The sequence below is a fragment of the Hemitrygon akajei genome, chromosome 21, assembly GCF_048418815.1.
Source record: "Hemitrygon akajei chromosome 21, sHemAka1.3, whole genome shotgun sequence".
Lineage (NCBI taxonomy): Eukaryota > Metazoa > Chordata > Chondrichthyes > Myliobatiformes > Dasyatidae > Hemitrygon > Hemitrygon akajei.
This window is the reverse complement of record NC_133144.1, coordinates 67,036,700-67,056,045: the sequence shown is the minus strand read 5'-3', so window position 1 is coordinate 67,056,045 and position 19,346 is coordinate 67,036,700. Positions and strand designations below refer to the sequence as shown.

At 44.3% G+C, this 19,346-nt stretch overlaps 1 long non-coding RNA gene across 2 annotated transcripts; it reads left to right on the top strand.

Annotated features, from left to right (window-relative positions):
* Positions 1–4,640: 4,640 nt before the first annotated feature.
* Positions 4,641–16,319, top strand: LOC140714498 (uncharacterized). 2 transcript variants are annotated; one of them, XR_012095887.1, is made up of 2 exons: positions 4,641–4,808; positions 16,032–16,319. It is a non-coding gene; the product is annotated as an uncharacterized lncRNA (long non-coding RNA). The 2 variants fall into 2 exon arrangements; XR_012095886.1 differs by lacking the exon at positions 4,641–4,808 and adding an exon at positions 4,972–5,063.
* The last annotated feature ends 3,027 nt before the right edge of the window (positions 16,320–19,346 follow it).

Here is a 19,346-nt window from a genome sequence, read left to right as displayed (position 1 = left end):
CAGCGTTCCAAAAGCCTTCTTCACCACCCTATCTACATGAGACTCCACCTTCAGGGAACTATGCACTGTTATTCCTAGATCTCTCTGTTCCACTGCATTCCTCAATGCCCTACCATTTACCCTGTATGTTCTATTTGGATTATTCCTGCCAAAATGTAGAACCTCACACTTCTCAGCATTAAACTCCATCTGCCAACGTTCAGCCCATTCTTCTAACCGGCATAAATCTCCCTGCAAGCTTTGAAAACCCACCTCATTATCCACAACACCTCCTACCTTAGTATCATCAGCATACTTACTAATCCAATTTACCACCCCATCATCCAGATCATTTATGTATATTACAAACAACATTGGGCCCAAAACAGATCCCTGAGGCACCCCGCTAGTCACCGGCCTCCATCCCGATAAACAATTATCCACCACTACTCTCTGGCATCTCCCATCTAGCCACTGTTGAATCCATTTTATTACTCCAGCACTAATACCTAACGACTGAACCTTCTTAACTAACCTTCCATGTGGAACTTTGTCAAAGGCCTTGCTGAAGTCCATATAGACTACATCCACTGCCTTACCCTCGTCAACATTCCTCGTAACTACTTCAAAAAATTCAATAAGGTTTGTCAAACATGACCTTCCACGCACAAATCCATGCTGGCTACTCCTAATCAGATCCTGTCTATCCAGATAATTATAAATACTATCTCTAAGAATACTTTCCATTAATTTACCCACCACTGATGTCAAACTGACAGGTCTATAATTGCCAGGCTTACTTCTAGAACCCTTTTTAAACAATGGAACCACATGAGCAATACGCCAATCCTCCGGCACAATCCCTGTTTCTAATGACATCTGAAAGATCTCCGTCAGAGCTCCTGCTATCTCTACACAAACTTCCCTCAAGGTCCTGGGGAATATCCGGTCAGGACCCGGAGATTTATCCACTTTTAAATTTCTTAAAAGCGCCAGTACTTCCACCTCTTTAATTGTCATAGGTTCCATAACTTCCTTACTTGTTTCCCACACCTTACACCATTCGATATCCTTCTCCTTAGTGAATACCGAAGAGAAGAAATCGTTCAAAATCTCTCCCATCTCCCTCGGCTCCACACATAGCTGACCACCCTGATTCTCTAAGGGACCAATTTTATCCCTCACTATCCTCTTGCTTTTAATATAACTGTAGAAGCCTTTCGGATTTACTTCCACCTTATTTGCCAAACCAAACTCGTAACTTCTTTTAGCTTTTCTAATCTCTTTCTTAAGTTTCCTTTTACATTCTTTATATTCCTCGAGCAATTCCTTTACTCCATGCTGCCTATATCTATTGTAGACATCCCTCTTTTTTCGAACCAAGTTTCTAATATCCCTTGAAAACCATGGCGCTTTCAAACCTTTAATCTTTCCTTTCAACCGAACAGGAACATAAAGATTCTGTACCCTCATAATTTCACCCTTAAATGACCTCCATTTCTCTATTACATCCTTCCCATAAAACAACTTGACCCATTCCACTCTCTCTAAATCCCTGCGCATCTCCTCAAAGTTAGCCTTTCTCCAATCAAAAATCTCAACTCTAGGTCCAGTCCTGTCCTTCTCCATAATTATATTGAAGCTAATGCTATTGTGATCACTGGACCCGAAGTGCTCCCCAACACATACATCTGTCAGCTGACCTATCGCATTCCCTAACAGGAGATCCAACACTGCCCCATCTCTAGTCGGTACTTCTATGTATTGTTGCAAAAAGCTATCCTGCACACATTTCACAAACTCTAAACCATCCAGCCCTTTTACAGAATGAGCTTCCCAATCTATGTGTGGAAAATTAAAATCTCCCACAATCACCACCTTGTGTTTACTACAAATATCTGCTATCTCCTTACACATTTGCTCTTCCAACTCACGCTCCCCATTAGGTGGCCTATAATACACTCCTATCAGTGTTACTACACCTTTCCCATTCCTCAATTCCACCCAAATAGCCTCCCTAGAGGAGCTCTGTAATCTATCCTTCCAAAGCACCGCCATAAGATTTTCTCGGACAAGCAATGCAACACCTCCTCCTCTGGCCCCTCCTACTCTATCACACCTGAAGCAACTAAATCCAGGAATATTTAGTTGCCAATCACACCCTTCCTGCAACCATGTTTCACTAATAGCTACAACATCATAATTCCATGTATCAATCCACACTTTAAGCTCATCCACCTTTCTTACAATGCTCCTAGCTCCCATCTGGTGATCAGAAATGTGCAGAGGGCTTCACACATGGATGAACTTAAAACTATTAACCACACTGCCCTTACACTCAGTGTCCTTGCTAATGAAGATAATGTGCCCACCTGTGCTGCCATCTATGGAGATGTACACCAGCGTCCATCTGTCCCAGGCAGCTCTGCATCTGGCACTAGTGTCTGGGCCTCTGTTGGTCAGGGCCAACCATGGATGTTGCATCCTAGCTGTCTAGATACCCACGCTAGGGCAGTACAATATGGCGAGCAAGCTGTTGCCCACGTAGCAAGCACCCTGTGTCCATGCATCTGATGAACCCAGAGGAACAGCAGAGACTGATACAGTCTGGTACCAGCAGCATCACAAGAGTTGCCAGTCAACAATGAACTCAACATAGGACTGCCTGAGTGACTCCAGCTCCGGATTTTTCCTTGGAGTTTACCCTGAAGTCTTCCCCACGAGTGGGTATAGGCACAAGGCAATGGAGTTCTGAGATCAAGAGGGATGGGGTAGTGGGAATTGGAACATAGAACATTGAACATGGAACAGTACAGGTCCTTCAGTCTACAATGTTGCCTCAACATTTTAACCTACTTCAAGATCAACCTAATTCTTCCCTCCCATTTCATTTTTTTAATCTATCCATGGGTCTATCTAAGAATTTCTTAGATGTCCCTAATGTATCTACCTCTACCACCACTTCTGGCAGCATGTTCCATGCACTCATTCCCCACTCTGTGTAAAAAAACAACTTACCTCCAATATCCCCCCTATACTTTCCTCCAATCAACTTAAAATTATGCACAATCGTATTCACCACTTCCACCAAGGGGAAATCAAGTCAAGTCAAGTCAAGTCACTTTTATTGTCATTTCGACCATAACTGCTGGTACAGTACATAGTAAAAATGAGACAATGGTTTTCAGGACCATGGTGTTACATGACACAGTACAAAAAACTAGACTGAACTACGTAAAAAAAAACAACACAGAGAAAGCTACACTAGACTACAGACCTATACAAGACTGCATGAAGTACACAAAAACAGTGCAGGCATTACAATAAATAATAAACAGGACAATAGGGCAAGCTGTCAGCCCAGGCTTCGGGTATTGAGGAGTCTGATAGCTTGGGGGAAGAAACTGTTACATAGTCTGGCCGTGAGAGCCCAAATGCTTCGGAGCCTTTACCCAGACGGCAGGAGGGAGAAGAGATTGTATGAGGGGTGCGTGGAGTCCTTCATAACGCTGTTTCCTTTGCGGATGTAGCGTGTAGTGTAAATGTCCGTGATGGTGGGAAGAAATGTCTCTGGCTGTTCACTTGTTCTCTGCCTCTTATCATCTTGTACTCTTCTTTCAAGTTGCCTCTCATCCTCCATCTCTTCAAAGAGAAAAGCCCTTGCTCACTCAACCTTTCCTCGTGAGACACACTGTCTAATCCCAACCCTAATGAAGCACAGTGGTGGGGTTGGACTGAGCTGGAGTGGGAGGGGGACAGGGTGAATGAGTTTGTGTTGGGCTGGGGATGGAGCGGAACAGGATGGTGAGGTGTGGGAATGGTATGGGGTGGGGTAGTGGGATGGATTGAGAGAGAGGCAGGCAGGAGTGTGTTAGTTTGGTGGGTTGTTGGAATAGAATGGGGATGGATTGGAGTGGTAATGATCATCCAGAGTAAGGTAGATTGCAGAGTCACACTCACGGTTATACTGTACTGAAGCAGGTCCTTTTGACCAACTGGTCCATGTCGACCAGGAAATCCCATCCAGGTTCATCCCATTTGCCTGAGTTTGGACCATAACCCTCAGTAATCAGAATCACAATCAGGTTTAATATCACTGGCATTTGCTGTACATTGTAATACATGATAATGAAAACTATAAAGTAAAATAAGAGGTATATATATAAATAGAAATTAAGTAAATAGTGCAAAAAAAAGAGGGAAAATACTCAGGTGGTGTTCATGTTTTCATTGTCCATTCAGAAATCTGACAGAGAAGGGGAAGAAGCTGTTCCTGAAACTTTGTGTGTGCATCTTCAGGCTCCTGTACCTTATCCTTGCTGGTAGTAATGAGAAGAGGGCATGTCCTGGGTGGAGAGGGTCCTTAAAAGACATATGCCACATCTTTGCATCATCACTTTTTGAAGAAGTCCTCGATGGTGAAGCTGGCTGAGTTTATAGCCCTCTGCAGCTTTATCATGTCCTGCATGACAAGGTTCCTTAATTATGGATGATGCTCTTTTGAGGCATCCATCCTCAAACCCTTTCCAAGCTCACTACAGGAAGATTGTGAATGCTTTAGGTGTAGGGTGGAGTGGGGCAGAGTGTGAGAGTAAGAGACAGAGTAGGAGGCGTGGGGTGGAGGGAATGTAATGTTTAGTTTATGGCCTGAGAAAGTAATTCCTCATTCCTCAGCAGCACAGTTCTATCCAAATGTTCCAGCTGCCTTGCGATTGCCTGTTTTTTTCTCCCTCAGTGGACCGCCTCACTCTCTACACTGCGTTCCGTGTTGAGAAGGACTTGGTTTACGAAGGCCAGCACTCTGAGGAAGTGAACAAGACAGCCCTCAAGTAAGTATTTGCTCAGCAAGTAAAAATTTGCAGACTTTCAGGCTTTTCAGATTTACTGTCCCACCTCTCCACAACATCTGGAAGTTGTTGAACCCTACATTGCAATGTTATTACTGGGTCCAAACTCTGCTTCTCAAATTAAACCGTAACCAGATGGGTTTATAGACACACAAGACATGCTGCAGATGCTGGAAATCCAAAGCACCACACACAAATTGCTGGAGGAACTCAGCAGGTCGGGCGGCATCTGTGGAGGTGAGTAAACATCAACATTTTGGGCCGAGATCCTTCGTCGGGACAGGAAAGGAAGGAGGCAGAAACCAGAATAAGAGGGGGCAGGGAGAGAAAGGAGTACAGACTGGCAGATGATAGGTAAATCAAGGTGAGGGGGAAGGACACAGCCTTAGAATAAAGGGGCATCAGATTAGAACAGAGATGACAAGGGATTTCTTTAGTCAGAGACTGGTGAATCTGTGGAATTCTTTGCCACAGGCAGCTGTGGAGGACAAGTTTTTACGTATATTTAAGGCAGAGATTGATAGATTCTTGACTGGTCATGGCATGAAGGGCTATGGGGAGGAGGCAGGAGGTTGGAGCTGAGAGGAAAATTGGATCAGCCATGATAAAATGGTGGAGCAGACTCGATGGGCCAAATGGCCTCATTCTGCTCCTACATCTTATGGTCATGGTGAGATGATGTGAGAAGCTGGGAAGTGATAGGTGGAAGAGGTAAAGGACTAAAGAATAAGGAATCTAATAGGAGTGGAGAATGGACCATGGGAGAATGGGAAGGAGGATTTCAGAGAGCACATTTTTCTCTGCTTGCGGTATCACTGAGCTCATCATGAACAGCATTCAATAATGAGAACATTATTTTGTTCGATAAACAGCATACTGATCTGGATCATAAATCGAGTGACAAATCTAGATCTTATTATTCACTGGCATTCAAGGGTGGAACACTCCTGTTGAGGCCACATGGAAGGAAATTCCCTCATAAACATGTTGTTACTGATGTGACACTGCCTTAGAAAATTAGTCTGGGTGTGAACCAGCAACGCAAAAGAGGAAATGAATGAGCCTCGAGAGGAAAGAGAAATGCCAAAGATTTTTACCTCATGCTCTGACAGTTTGGCTTGCAGAACCCGTTCTTGGCAGATGTAATTGGTGTGGTCTCAATGGCTTGAATTCCACAAGCTAGGAATAAAATTTAAGAGAGAAACAGCCCTGCATTGTGAGAGGTTCAGGAAACTGTTTTGATGAGCTGTTTGCACAGAAACAAAAAAAAATTCAAGCCCCAAGAACTCAAAAATCAAGTGCCTTCTATCTCAACATAGACTGAAAGTCTGGCAGCTAAATTCAGCCTCCTTTGGCTGGCTGTCTGCTACTAATACTCATCTTTACCAACCCAGACACCTTCCCTCCAGCTCCCTGCTTTCTGCAGTAATCACTCTCTCCGTGATTCCCTTTCCCATTCACCTCCTCCCTCACCCCCAGTCAGGACCACAAACAGTCCTTCCGGGTGAGACAATACTTGACCTGAAAATCTGCTGGGGTCACCTACTGTATTTGGAACTCCCGATGTAGTCTTTCTACATTGGTGAGACCCAATGTGGTGAGACCCAATGTGGTGAGACCCAATGTGGTGAGACCCAATGTAGTGAGACCCAATGTAGTGAGAGCCAATGTGGTGAGACCCAATGTAGTGAGACCCAATGTAGTGAGACCCAATGTGGTGAGACCCAATGTGGTGAGACCCAATGTAGTGAGACCCAATGTAGTGAGACCCAATGTGGTGAGACCCAATGTGGTGAGACCCAATGTAGTGAGACCCAATGTAGTGAGAGCCAATGTGGTGAGACCCAATGTAGTGAGACCCAATGTAGTGAGACCCAATGTGGTGAGACCCAATGTAGTGAGACCCAATGTAGTGAGACCCAATGTGGTGAGACCCAATGTAGTGAGACCCAATGTGGTGAGACCCAATGTGGTGAGACCCAATGTGGTGAGACCCAATGTAGTGAGACCCAATGTAGTGAGACCCAATGTAGTGAGACCCAATGTAGTGAGAGCCAATGTGGTGAGACCCAATGTAGTGAGACCCAATGTAGTGAGACCCAATGTAGTGAGACCCAATGTGGTGAGACCCAATGTAGTGAGACCCAATGTGGTGAGACCCAATGTAGTGAGACCCAATGTAGTGAGACCCAATGTAGTGAGACCCAATGTGGTGAGACCCAATGTAGTGAGACCCAATGTAGTGAGACCCAATGTGGTGAGACCCAATGTAGTGAGACCCAATGTGGTGAGACCCAATGTAGTGAGACCCAATGTAGTGAGAGCCAATGTGGTGAGACCCAATGTGGTGAGACCCAATGTGGTGAGAGCCAATGTGGTGAGACCCAATGTGGTGAGACCCAATGTGGTGAGAGCCAATGTGGTGAGACCCAATGTGGTGAGAGCCAATGTGGTGAGACCCAATGTAGTGAGACCCAATGTAGTGAGACCCAATGTAGTGAGAGCCAATGTGGTGAGACCCAATGTGGTGAGACCCAATGTGGTGAGACCCAATGTGGTGAGAGCCAATGTGGTGAGACCCAATGTAGTGAGACCCAATGTGGTGAGACCCAATGTGGTGAGACCCAATGTAGTGAGACCCAATGTGGTGAGACCCAATGTGGTGAGAGCCAATGTGGTGAGACCCAATGTAGTGAGACCCAATGTGGTGAGACCCAATGTGGTGAAAGCCAATGTGGTGAGACCCAATGTGGTGAGAGCCAATGTGGTGAGACCCAATGTGGTGAGACCCAATGTGGTGAGAGCCAATGTGGTGAGACCCAATGTAGTGAGACCCAATGTGGTGAGACCCAATGTGGTGAGAGCCAATGTGGTGAGACCCAATGTAGTGAGACCCAATGTGGTGAGACCCAATGTGGTGAGAGCCAATGTGGTGAGACCCAATGTGGTGAGACCCAATGTGGTGAGAGCCAATGTGGTGAGACCCAATGTGGTGAGACCCAATGTGGTGAGAGCCAATGTGGTGAGACCCAATGTAGTGAGACCCAATGTGGTGAGACCCAATGTGGTGAGAGCCAATGTGGTGAGACCCAATGTGGTGAGAGCCAATGTGGTGAGACCCAATGTGGTGAGACCCAATGTAGTGAGACCCAATGTGGTGAGACCCAATGTGGTGAGACCCAATGTGGTGAGACCCAATGTAGTGAGACCCAATGTGGTGAGACCCAATGTGGTGAGACCCAATGTAGTGAGACCCAATGTGGTGAGACCCAATGTGGTGAGACCCAATGTAGTGAGACCCAATGTGGTGAGACCCAATGTAGTGAGACCCAATGTAGATTGGGGGGTCGATTTGTCAAGCACCTTCACTCCATCCACCAAAAGTGAAATTTCCTGGTGGCCAAACATTTTAATTCCAATCCTCATTCTATTTCAACATATAAGTCCATGGCCTTCTCTATTACAATGATGAAGACACCCTCAGGTTGGAGGAGCAATACCTCATATTCTGTCTGGGTAGATTCTAACCTGATGACATAAACATCGGTATTTCTAACTTTTGATTATTTTTCCCCCTTTCTCTTCCCTCTTCTTCAATTCCCAATTCTGGCTCCCCTCTTACCCGTTCTCTTCTTGTTACCTGCCTATTACCAACCCCTGGTTCCCCTCTTCCTTCCATTTCTCCCAAGGTCCACTTTCCTCTCCCATCAGATTCGTTCTTCTTTAACCCTTTACCTCTTCCACTACCACCTCCCAACTTCTCACTACATCCCCCTCCCCCACCCACTTGACCTCACTATCACCTTCTAGCTTGTACTCCTTCTCTTCCCCCTTAATTTCTTCTTCTCGCTTCTTCTCCGTTCCTTTCCAGTCCTGATGAAAGGCCTCGGCCCGAAATATCAACTGCTTATTCATTTCCACAGATTCTGCCTGACCAGCTGAGTTCCTCCAGCATTTTGTGTTGGTACTCTGGATTTTTAGCATCTGCAGAATCTCATGTGATTACTATCTATTGGCTCCCTTTTGCCCTTCCCCTTCCCTCATGCACCTACCTTCCTCCTTTTTCCTGGACTACCTTTCACCTGCCATCTTCTGCTCCACCCCACCCACTGCCCTTTTGATTCGGGTTTTCTTTCCAGTCCTGATGAAGGATCTCAGCCCAAACCGTTGGCTGTTTATTCACCTCCACAGATGCTGCCTGATCTGTTGAGTTTCTCCAGCATTTTGTGTGTATTGATCTAGACTTTATCTAGACTCCACTCACCTTATCTACTGTATACCTATCAATAACTTCTAAGCCTCTGAGATCACCAGTCATCTTCCATATTTTTCATCAATATTCACTGTGGAAGGCACCACCATTACTAGAGGGAAGGTTCTTGGGAAACTGACAGGTCTAAAGGTAGATAGGTCACTTGGACCAGATGGTGTACACCCCAGAGTTCTGAAAGAGGTGGCTGAAGAGATCATGGAGGCATTAGTAATGATCTTTCAAGAATCACTAGATCTTGTTATGGTTCTGGAGACTGGAAAATTGCAAATGTCACTCCACTCTTCAAGAAGAGAGAGAAGCAGAAGAAAGGAAACTATAGGCCAGTTAGTCTAACCTCAGTGGTTAGGAAGATGTTGAAGTCGATTACTAAGGATGAGGTCTCTGGGCACTTGTATGCACATGATAAAACTGGCTGTAGTCAGCAAGGTTTCCTCAAGGGAAAATATTGCCAGACAAATCTATTAGGATTCTTTGAGGAAGCAACAAGCAGGATAGACAAGGGGAATTTGTTGATGTGTGTACTTGGATTTTTAGAAAGCCTTTGACAAGGTACCACACACAAGGCCACTTAACAAGCTATGAATAAAACAGTGGCTGATTGGCAAGTGGCAAAGAATGGGAATAAAGGGAGCCTTTTCTGGCTGGTTACCCATGACTAGTGGTGTTCCATAGTTGTCTGTGTTGGGACTGATTCTTTTCACATTATATGTCAATGATTTGAATGATGGAATCGATGGCTTTGTTGCAAAGTTTGCAGACAATATGAAGCCAGGTGGAGGAGCAGATAGTTTTGAGGAAGTAGAGAGGCTACAGAAGGACTTAGACAGATTAGCAGAATGAGCAAGGAAGTGGTAGATGGAATGCAGTGTCAAGAAGTGTATGGTCATGCACTTTGGTAGAAGAAATGAAAAAGTTGACTATTTTCTAAATGGAGAGAAATACAATAAAACTAAGGTTTATTGACCCTAAAGGTTAATTTTCAGGTCGAGTCTGTGGTGAGGAAAGCAAATGCAATCATGGCATTCATTTCAAGAAGACTAGAATATAAAAGCAAGGATGTAATGTTGAGACTTTGTAAAGCACTGCTGAGGTCTCACTTGGAGTATTGTGAGCAGTTTTGGGCCCCTTATCTGAGAAAGGATGTGCTGAAACTGGAGAGGATTCACAAAAATGATTCCAGGATTGAATGGCTTGGAATATGAAGAGTGTTTAATGACTCTGAGCCTGTACTCACTGGAATTCAGGTATCCTCATTGAAACGTATCAAATGGTAAAAGGCCTGTAAAGTGGAGAGATGTTTCCTACGGTGGGACAGTCTAAGACCAGAGGACACAGTCTCAGAATAGAGGGGTGTCCTTTTAACGGAGGTGAGGAAGAATTTTTTTAGCCAGAAAGTGATGACTCTATGCAATTCTTTGCCACAGGCAACTGTGAAGACCAAGTCTTTATGTATATTTAAGGCAGAAGTTAATAGATTCTTGATTAGTCAAGGCATGAAGGGATAAAGGGGAAGGCAGGAGATTGGGGCTAAGCAGAAAATTGGATAAGCCATGATGAAATGATGAAGCATATTCAATGGGCCAAATGGTTTAATTCTGTTCCTATATATTATGGTCTTTTGATCTTATGGCCTGTATGGTTGGTTGTCTGTCGTATTCAACAATGATGGGAAATCCGGGCGGGAGAGTGGAAAAGTCGTTGCACTGGAGCAGTTCCAGTCTCTCAACCTCGGAAGTCGGGGTCCAGTGGTACAAGTAGTCGTCATAACTGGGATCTTCCTCGGTTGTAGTGGATGACCATGTTTTCTTCTGTGCCTTCCATGCCCTTCGCTCTTCATGAAGCATTGCAGGGCTGCCTGCCTGCCCATTGGCTCTCCCTGTAGATCTCACCCACCCCGTCCGCCAGAGTTGACTTTGCATGCTAGGACAGGCATATCCCTACCTCACTGGGGTATGAGGCCCGACGGCTACCTTCACCTGGTTTAACCTGTCTGTTGAAGTGGTGGACAAGGGTATGGCCACTGTCACATGCAAACAGCTACTTGGAGCCACAGGTGAGAGCAGAGTGTCTGGTGGGCCAGCTTCCCCGGAATGGACATGACAACCCCCTTCACCCTCTCTGGACACCCCAGGCTCCCCATCCCATATAGTACATCCTCTATATTACATTGAGAAAAAGTCTCCTGCTTATAACTACAGTCCTCCATTCCAGGCGAGAGGTGATTCTCATCTGCCGTTACTACACTCTTCCTGTGGTGTAGTGACTGCAGCTGTACACAATATTGCAAGTGTAGCCAAACCACTGCTTTTACAGCTGCAGCTCCAACTTGATGTCTTGCAATGCCTCAGTCTGAGAAGACAAACACAGTGAATTCCTTCTTCACTACCTTCTCTCCCTTCACACCCCAAAGTCTCTCAGTATATCAACATTCTGAAGACCCCGGCCATTTATTTTCTTTTATTTAAGGATACATCACGTAAGAGACCTGTCCAACCCAACGAGCCCGCACCACCCAATTATGCCCATGTGACCAATTAACCTACTCACCGGCAACACACACAAATTGCTGGTGGAACGCAGCAGGCCAGGCAGCATCTATAGGAAGAAGTACAGTCGACATTTCGGGCCAAGACCCTTCGTCAGGACTAACTGAAAGAAAAGATAGTAAGAGCATCCCACCATCATCTTGTGTGTGTTGCTTGAATTTCCAGCATCTGCAGATTTCCTCGTGTAACCTAATAACCGGTACGTCTTTGGACTGTGGGAGGAAACTGGAACAAGTGGAGGAATCTCACCCTCACAGGGAGGACGTAGAAACTCCTTACAGACAGCAGTGGGAATTAAACCCTTCCCTCTGGCACTGTAATAGTGTCACACTAACCGCTACACTACTGTGGCATCCATGAACTCTACAAGTCCTGCCAGCAACCGATGATTCAAAATGCATGAACTCACACTTGCTCAATATGAGGGGTCATAATTTTAAGGTGATTGGAGGAAAGTATAGGGGGTATGCCAGGTTATTTTTTTACACAGAGTAGTAGGCGTATGGAATGCCTGGCCAGGAATAGTGGTTGAGGCAGATTCATTAAGGGCATTTAAGGCGCTCTTGATAGGCACACGGATAATAGAAAATTGGAGGGCTATGTGGGAGGGAAGGGTTAGAATGGTCTTGGAGTAGATTGTCTGTAAGGAATTTGTATGTTCTCCCTGTGACTGAGTGGGTTTCCTCCGAGTACTCTGGTTTCCTCCCATATTCCTCCCATAAGTTAAGTGGTCACATGAATGTAATTGGGTGGCTCATTTGACCAGAAGGGACGGCTACTGGCTGTATCTCTAAACAAATAAACAAATACTAAATAAGAGTTTGTCAAAACATCATGCCTCAAAGGGCTTGTACTGTACTGTAGTGTTCTAAGTTCTATATTCTATGCCTCCTTCCAGTAAGGCAATTTCAGTCAAAGTAAATTTATTATCAAAGTATGTATACATCACCATATACTATCTTGAGATTCATTTTCTTGCAGGCACTTAAAGGGAAATAAATAAATACAACAGAATTTATTTTTAAAAACTATGCATAAACATGGTCAATATTGCGTAAGATAAAACTCCCTACTCCTACTATCTTTGCTTACTAACTTAAGCCCATCACCATACTGGGACACAGGCCACTGACAACACCCCTCACAGTTCTCTGTCCTGCCCCAGTCTTTCAAGTCATCCCCAGATGTAGCCCATCTTAAGATCCTTCTTCTCCCAGGAACGAGGACTTTGGAACTTCACTGGTATTTCTGTAGTTTGGGGTTTTTACGTAACAGTGTTACTAGTCCCATGTCCAACCCTCCTCCTTCAGCAGCTGGGCTTGGGACAGTCGATAACGGAGCCCTATTGTATTTACACCCTACTGCAACTTGCCTACCTATATCCGCTAACTATTGGGATGCCTGTTGTACAACCCATCTAAGTGACCTCCACTGTGTTTTGCTTCAGCTCTAACAACACAGCCTCATTGGCTGAATTCTCCGAGATATCCTGCCTTGCACTGCACTAATGCTGTCTCCGATCAGCGGAGCAAAAACTCCTTTCTTATGCACCCCCTCTGTCACATCTTGATACTTCTATACCCAGAACGTTGGGCTGTCAGTCCTGTCCTTTACTCAGCCTTGCTTCTATCAGACATGTCGATGAGCCGTCTTTCCTTGCTCAGCTAGCAGTGCTCTACAGTGTAACTCAGATCTGTTCATTCTGCTTGGCCCTTAACAATTACCAGCATTTCAAATTTGAATAAAGAACTTCCAAAACACATGTGGAGACTCTATTTGCTGCAATCCATTTTAATTGATGATATAATCAACTCCATTAGCTTGATAAAAATATTTTCTGCATTTCAAACTAATATTCTGCCTTTGTGAGCAAATAGAAGCACAAGTGCTGTTAATGACCACGCCCCACTTCTGTCAGTAAAGTTAATCAGTGAATCTCCTGCTATGGGTCAGGAGTGAGGAACAGAGAAATGCAAGCAGGCATGGTCTGGCTTCATGGCCATCTGTGCTGAACAACTGATCTCATATAATGGGATTCAGATTCCTAATCCTGCTCTCCCACAGGGCAGTGGGAAGAGCCTACAATTCAGGGCACATAGTGGCTGTTTCTCAAACAGGAGGGAAGTGTAAAATGGAGCTACACAACAGGTGGTACCAGGTCCATTCTTCGTCCATCATGAAGGATCCTCACCCTCGGGGGCATTCCCTCTTCTCATTACTACCATCAGGGAGGATCCTCACCCTCGGGGGCATTCCCTCTTCTCATTACTACCATCAGGGAGGATCCTCACCCTCGGGGGCATTCCCTCTTCTCATTACTACCATCAGGGAGGATCCTCACCATCGGGGGCATTCCCTCTTCTCATTACTACCATCAGGGAGGATCCTCACCATCGGGGGCATTCCCTCTTCTCATTACTACCATCAGGGAGGATCCTCACCCTCGGGGGCATTCCCTCTTCTCATTACTACCATCAGGGAGGATCCTCACCATCGGGGGCATTCCCTCTTCTCATTACTACCATCAGGGAGGATCCTCACCATCGGGGGCATTCCCTCTTCTCATTACTACCATCAGGGAGGATCCTCACCATCGGGGGCATTCCCTCTTCTCATTACTACCATCAGGGAGGATCCTCACCCTCGGGGGCATTCCCTCTTCTCATTACTACCATCAGGGAGGATCCTCACCATCGGGGGCATTCCCTCTTCTCATTACTACCATCAGGGAGGATCCTCACCATCGGGGGCATTCCCTCTTCTCATTACTACCATCAGGGAGGATCCTCACCCTCGGGGGCATTCCCTCTTCTCATTACTACCATCAGGGAGGATCCTCACCATCGGGGGCATTCCCTCTTCTCATTACTACCATCAGGGAGGATCCTCACCATCGGGGGCATTCCCTCTTCTCATTACTACCATCAGGGAGGATCCTCACCCTCGGGGGCATTCCCTCTTCTCATTACTACCATCAGGGAGGATCCTCACCATCGGGGGCATTCCCTCTTTTCATTACTACCATCAGGGAGGATCCTCACCATCGGGGGCATTCCCTCTTCTCATTACTACCATCAGGGAGGATCCTCACCATCGGGGGCATTCCCTCTTCTCATTACTACCATCAGGGAGGAGGGGTTAGATAGCTGGTTAGATTTTAAGTTATTGGGACTTGATCATCTATAATCTTTTTTTTAAATGGGTTCTTTTGGGTTTCTTTATTTTGTAGCTGCCTGTAAGAAGACGAGTCTCAAGGTTGTATAATGTATTCATACTTTGATAATAAATGTACTTTGAACTTTATAAACTAAAGATGAAGAATTGACGTATTTTTTACATGTCCATTGAAACAGACAGTGAAGTCTAATTGAATCAGCATGTCTCAGGATCCACATTCAACATTTAAGGAACAGCTTCCCCTCTACCATCAGATACCTGAACGTTAACACTACCTCACTCTCCCTCTTTTGCATTATCTATCGATCGATCTACCATTTCCTGTAAGTTACAGTAGTTTTTTTGTGTTGCACTGTACTGCTGCTACAAAATAACATATGTGAGTGAAAATAAACCTGATACCAATTCTGGTTTCTTTACACCCTATAGTATGAACTTGTGTTTCCAGGTGAGAGATGGAACAGGCTCAGGAGTGATCTGTCAGTGTAATCTGTGATGACCTGCGGGCCATCAGCACCAACACAGCGTGTAAACACACGGCCTGGCGGCCATCTCACTCTTCCATTACTGTCCAACGGGACCAGTCCTGGTGTAAAGATTAGTACATGGAAATAACAAAGCATCCCGTGAAATGCATCCAGTCAGAGGATGTGCTGGGGGCAGCCCGCAAGTGCCACCATGTTTCCAGCGCCCACATAGCATATCCACAAGTCACTAACATGTCTTTGGAATGTGAGAAGGAAACCAGAGCACCCAGAGGAAACACACAGCGTCTTGGGGAGAATGTACAAACTCCTTACAGACAGAGGCAGAATTGAACTGTAAAGCATTGCACTAACCGCTGTGTACTGTGCCACCCTGAAAAGGGTTGCAAGGGGCACTCAGGCAGCAGGACAAGGGTTACCTAGAAATGAGGTATCAACCAATGATGCTGCAATGAACCGACTCTTATTTCGAGATACAGCGCAGACTAGCCCTTTCCAGCCCTTCACGTTTTGCCGCCCAGTAGTCCCTAGTCTAATCACGGGACAACTTAAACTGTAGGTTAACATCCGCACTGAGTTACAACAGAGCGAAGCAACCCTGCGACCAACACGATGACCTCCGTGTTACAGCCACTCAAATTACACAAATTCATCCTAACGGGATTCACACATTATTACCCAAAAGAATTTGCTGAGCAACATTGAGTAAAATTTGTTCTCACAGGATTGGTCTGGATGCAGTGGAGTTTTACTCAATAATTCTGGAAGCGAGTGCCGTTGGTTATACGTGGGCAGTCGAGATGCTGGAGTTGTTCTCCTTGGAACAGAAAAGGCCGCAACAACTGATATGCACAGAATGAAGATCATCAGACCTCTGTCTGCTGAACACCGTGGGCATGCTATGTTGGTGACACTCTTGGGCTGCTCCCTGCACATCTCTAGGTGCATTGATTGTTAATGCAAACATTGCATTTCACTGTACGATACATATGATTAAAAAAATCCGATTCTGAATCTGAATCTGTACTGCTGCCGCTAAACAACAAATTTATCTACATAAGATTCAAGATTGTTTAATGTCATTTCCAGCACACAAGTGCAAAGGACAACAAAATAATTGTCACTTTGGATCCAATGTAGGACAAAAGTGAACACCAAAGATAAAGAACACAATGAAGATAATAAAAAAACACAATAACTATAAATATATACATAAAATAGCTTATATACCTAGATTAATTGTATGTCCATAAAGTGACACTAAGCACAGGAGTGTCTGTACGTAAGGAGACTCTGACAGGAAATAATAGAGTAGTGATCAGAGGTGGAGTCATAGAGCCATAGAGAAGTACAAGCTCAGGAACTGGCCCTTTGGCCCATCTAGTCTGTGCCAAACTATTTAAACTGCCTACTCCCATTTTGACTTGCACCGGGACCATAGCCCTCCATTCCCCTCCCACCCATGCACCTATTGAAACTTCTCTTAAACATTGAAATTGAGCTCATATGTACCACTTGCACTAGCAACTCATTCCACACACTCTCATGACTCTCTGAGTGAAGTTTCTACTCATGTTCCCCTTAACTTTTCACCTTTCACCCTCAACCCATGACCTCACACAACATCCATGGGAAAAGTCTGCTTGTGTGTTCTCTATCTATACCCCTCATAATTTTGTATATCTCTATCAAATCTCCCCTACGTTCCACAATAAAAGTAATAAACCTAATTCTGATTCTGATTTCATGTATTGAGTGGTTAGTTTCTGGAACATTTTACCAGGAAAAGGAAAGGAGGTAAATTCAGTTGTTAATGTTCAAAGGGCACCTCCATACATATCAGTAAGAAAAGAGTTTGCAGGGATAAGTTAATAGGACTAACTGTCTTGCTCTTCAACAGAGCCACTGTGAATTTGCTGGGCCAAGTGGCCTCTGATTGGTGCTGCAACCATTCTGTGACTGTTGTTTGACCGTTGTCCTTCTGGTTGCATGTAATGAAGGAAGGGCTGGGCTCTGTTGCTAAGCAGCCTGCCAAAATTGATTGGAATAAATTGTGGTCGTTTTCAAGAAGGTGGCTGTCAGCAGTCGGGTCCCCGGTGCTGTACGTGACATTTCTGTACCTGATAAACAGGAAGAAAGGAGAAAAGAAACAGACTTCCAAAATCAAATTTAATTAGTTCCTGAATTCCATATGTAATCTGTAAATAGTTTATTTCTCATTTTAAAAAAAAATATGCTTTTGTCTTTAGACAGCTACTCAAATCAGGAAGGCTATGGAATAACAAGATCAACTGGAATTTATTTCACTTAGTCACACTGCCGACAAAATATTACAACCTAAGGTGCAAAGAAGAGTAAACATACTCAGTCATACCAACATTAATTAATGCCTTACTTTAAATTCACAGACACAGTTCACCATGCCGGCTAAAGGCCACTACATGCATCTTTATAAAAAATTGCAGCTCGGCTTTTTTAGAGAGAAGATTGCTTCATAATTAGTTTTACAGCAGATGATAATTAGGTTAGTTCAGTAAATGGCTCTGTCTAGGTTCTATAAATTTCTCCATTAAATTATTTTCAGAGTTCCTGTCAATCTGACATTTGCAATTCCAGAGTCATAGACTTATTGAATTAAAACAAGTGCCACTGTCGCTTTGAAGGTCACTTACTTCCTCATTTGGATATATGGTGATTATTTTCCAGTCCACTGAACTGTGTTACTTGCCAGTCAATTTAATGTTTTCTAATATAGGAAGAATATTGTAGTGTCATACATTACCAAGGCCCATTATCAGAAGCCTCACAAGATCCATAAGGGTCGTTACTATTTTAATATCCAACTCTGGCAATGGAATGGTTGGCCATTGCCCAGAGACTCAGCTGACAGCTGATACATCTCTTTAACCACTTTAATCCAGATAAATGTGCTGATGAAATGTTTAGTCTAAAGTGTAACACACAGAGCTGTAGCGTGTGGAAGTATTGGAGCGTTGTATTTATGACTGTCCACTAAGTCAGCCTCACTTGACTAAAAGCTGTCTGCTTATCACCATTCATCAGGGACAAGGAAAAAGAAAGCTTTGTGATTTTAGTCAAAAACAGTTACTTTCCCCAAGGCTGATCAACACCTCCACCCACTAACCCAACCAGCACTACTTTATCATTCCCCATCAGAGTTGCCTTATGTACAAACACTCATGTGCCTAGTGTCACTTTATGGACATACAATCAATCTATGTACAGAAGCTATCTTATGTATTTATATTTATTGTTTTTATTATTGTGTTCTTTATCCTACTGTGTGTTTTGTGTGCTGCATTGGATCTGGTGTAACAATTATTTCATACTCCTTTACTCTTATGTAAACAGTAATTTTGTCATTTTGTGGAAATGACATTAAACAGTCCTGAATTGTGAATTTTTTTCTCAGTGTTCATCCTATTGAATCTCATCCCTGCAGACTTTAACAATGAACAATGCAGATTACTGAAGAGAGACTGAAACGTATGTTTACTTTCATGCACCATTGGGGAATCCGTTCACTTAGTTGGCAGCTTTGAAAGAAGATTGAGATGTAACACTTCACCACTGAGTTTGAGTGAAAGAGGAATAACTTCTCTTATATCACATCACAGACAGTGGCTGCCTTCCTATATCTTGACTGACACGAGCAAATGATTTGCATTCATTAGATGCTAATAAAAACTAAATTGGACTGGTACAACAGTGGTCTTGACAGTTACATAGAAGTAGGGAGTTCAGCACACTAAAGTTCACAGCAATTAATTGGAGAGACAGGAGTTACGGTGAGAGGACACAGTGATGTCTTCACTCCTGTGGCTGAAGCGCAGAGCTCATATAATGATTCCATGGTTCATTTACTTTGGTTAATATTTCTCAAGAAGAGGCCTAGATAGAGTGGAAATGGAGAGGACATTTCCTACATTTGGGAAGTCTAGGACCAGAGGGCACAGCCTTAGAACAGAGGACATTCCTTTAGAACAGAAATGAGGAGAAATCCCTTTCGCCAGAGTGG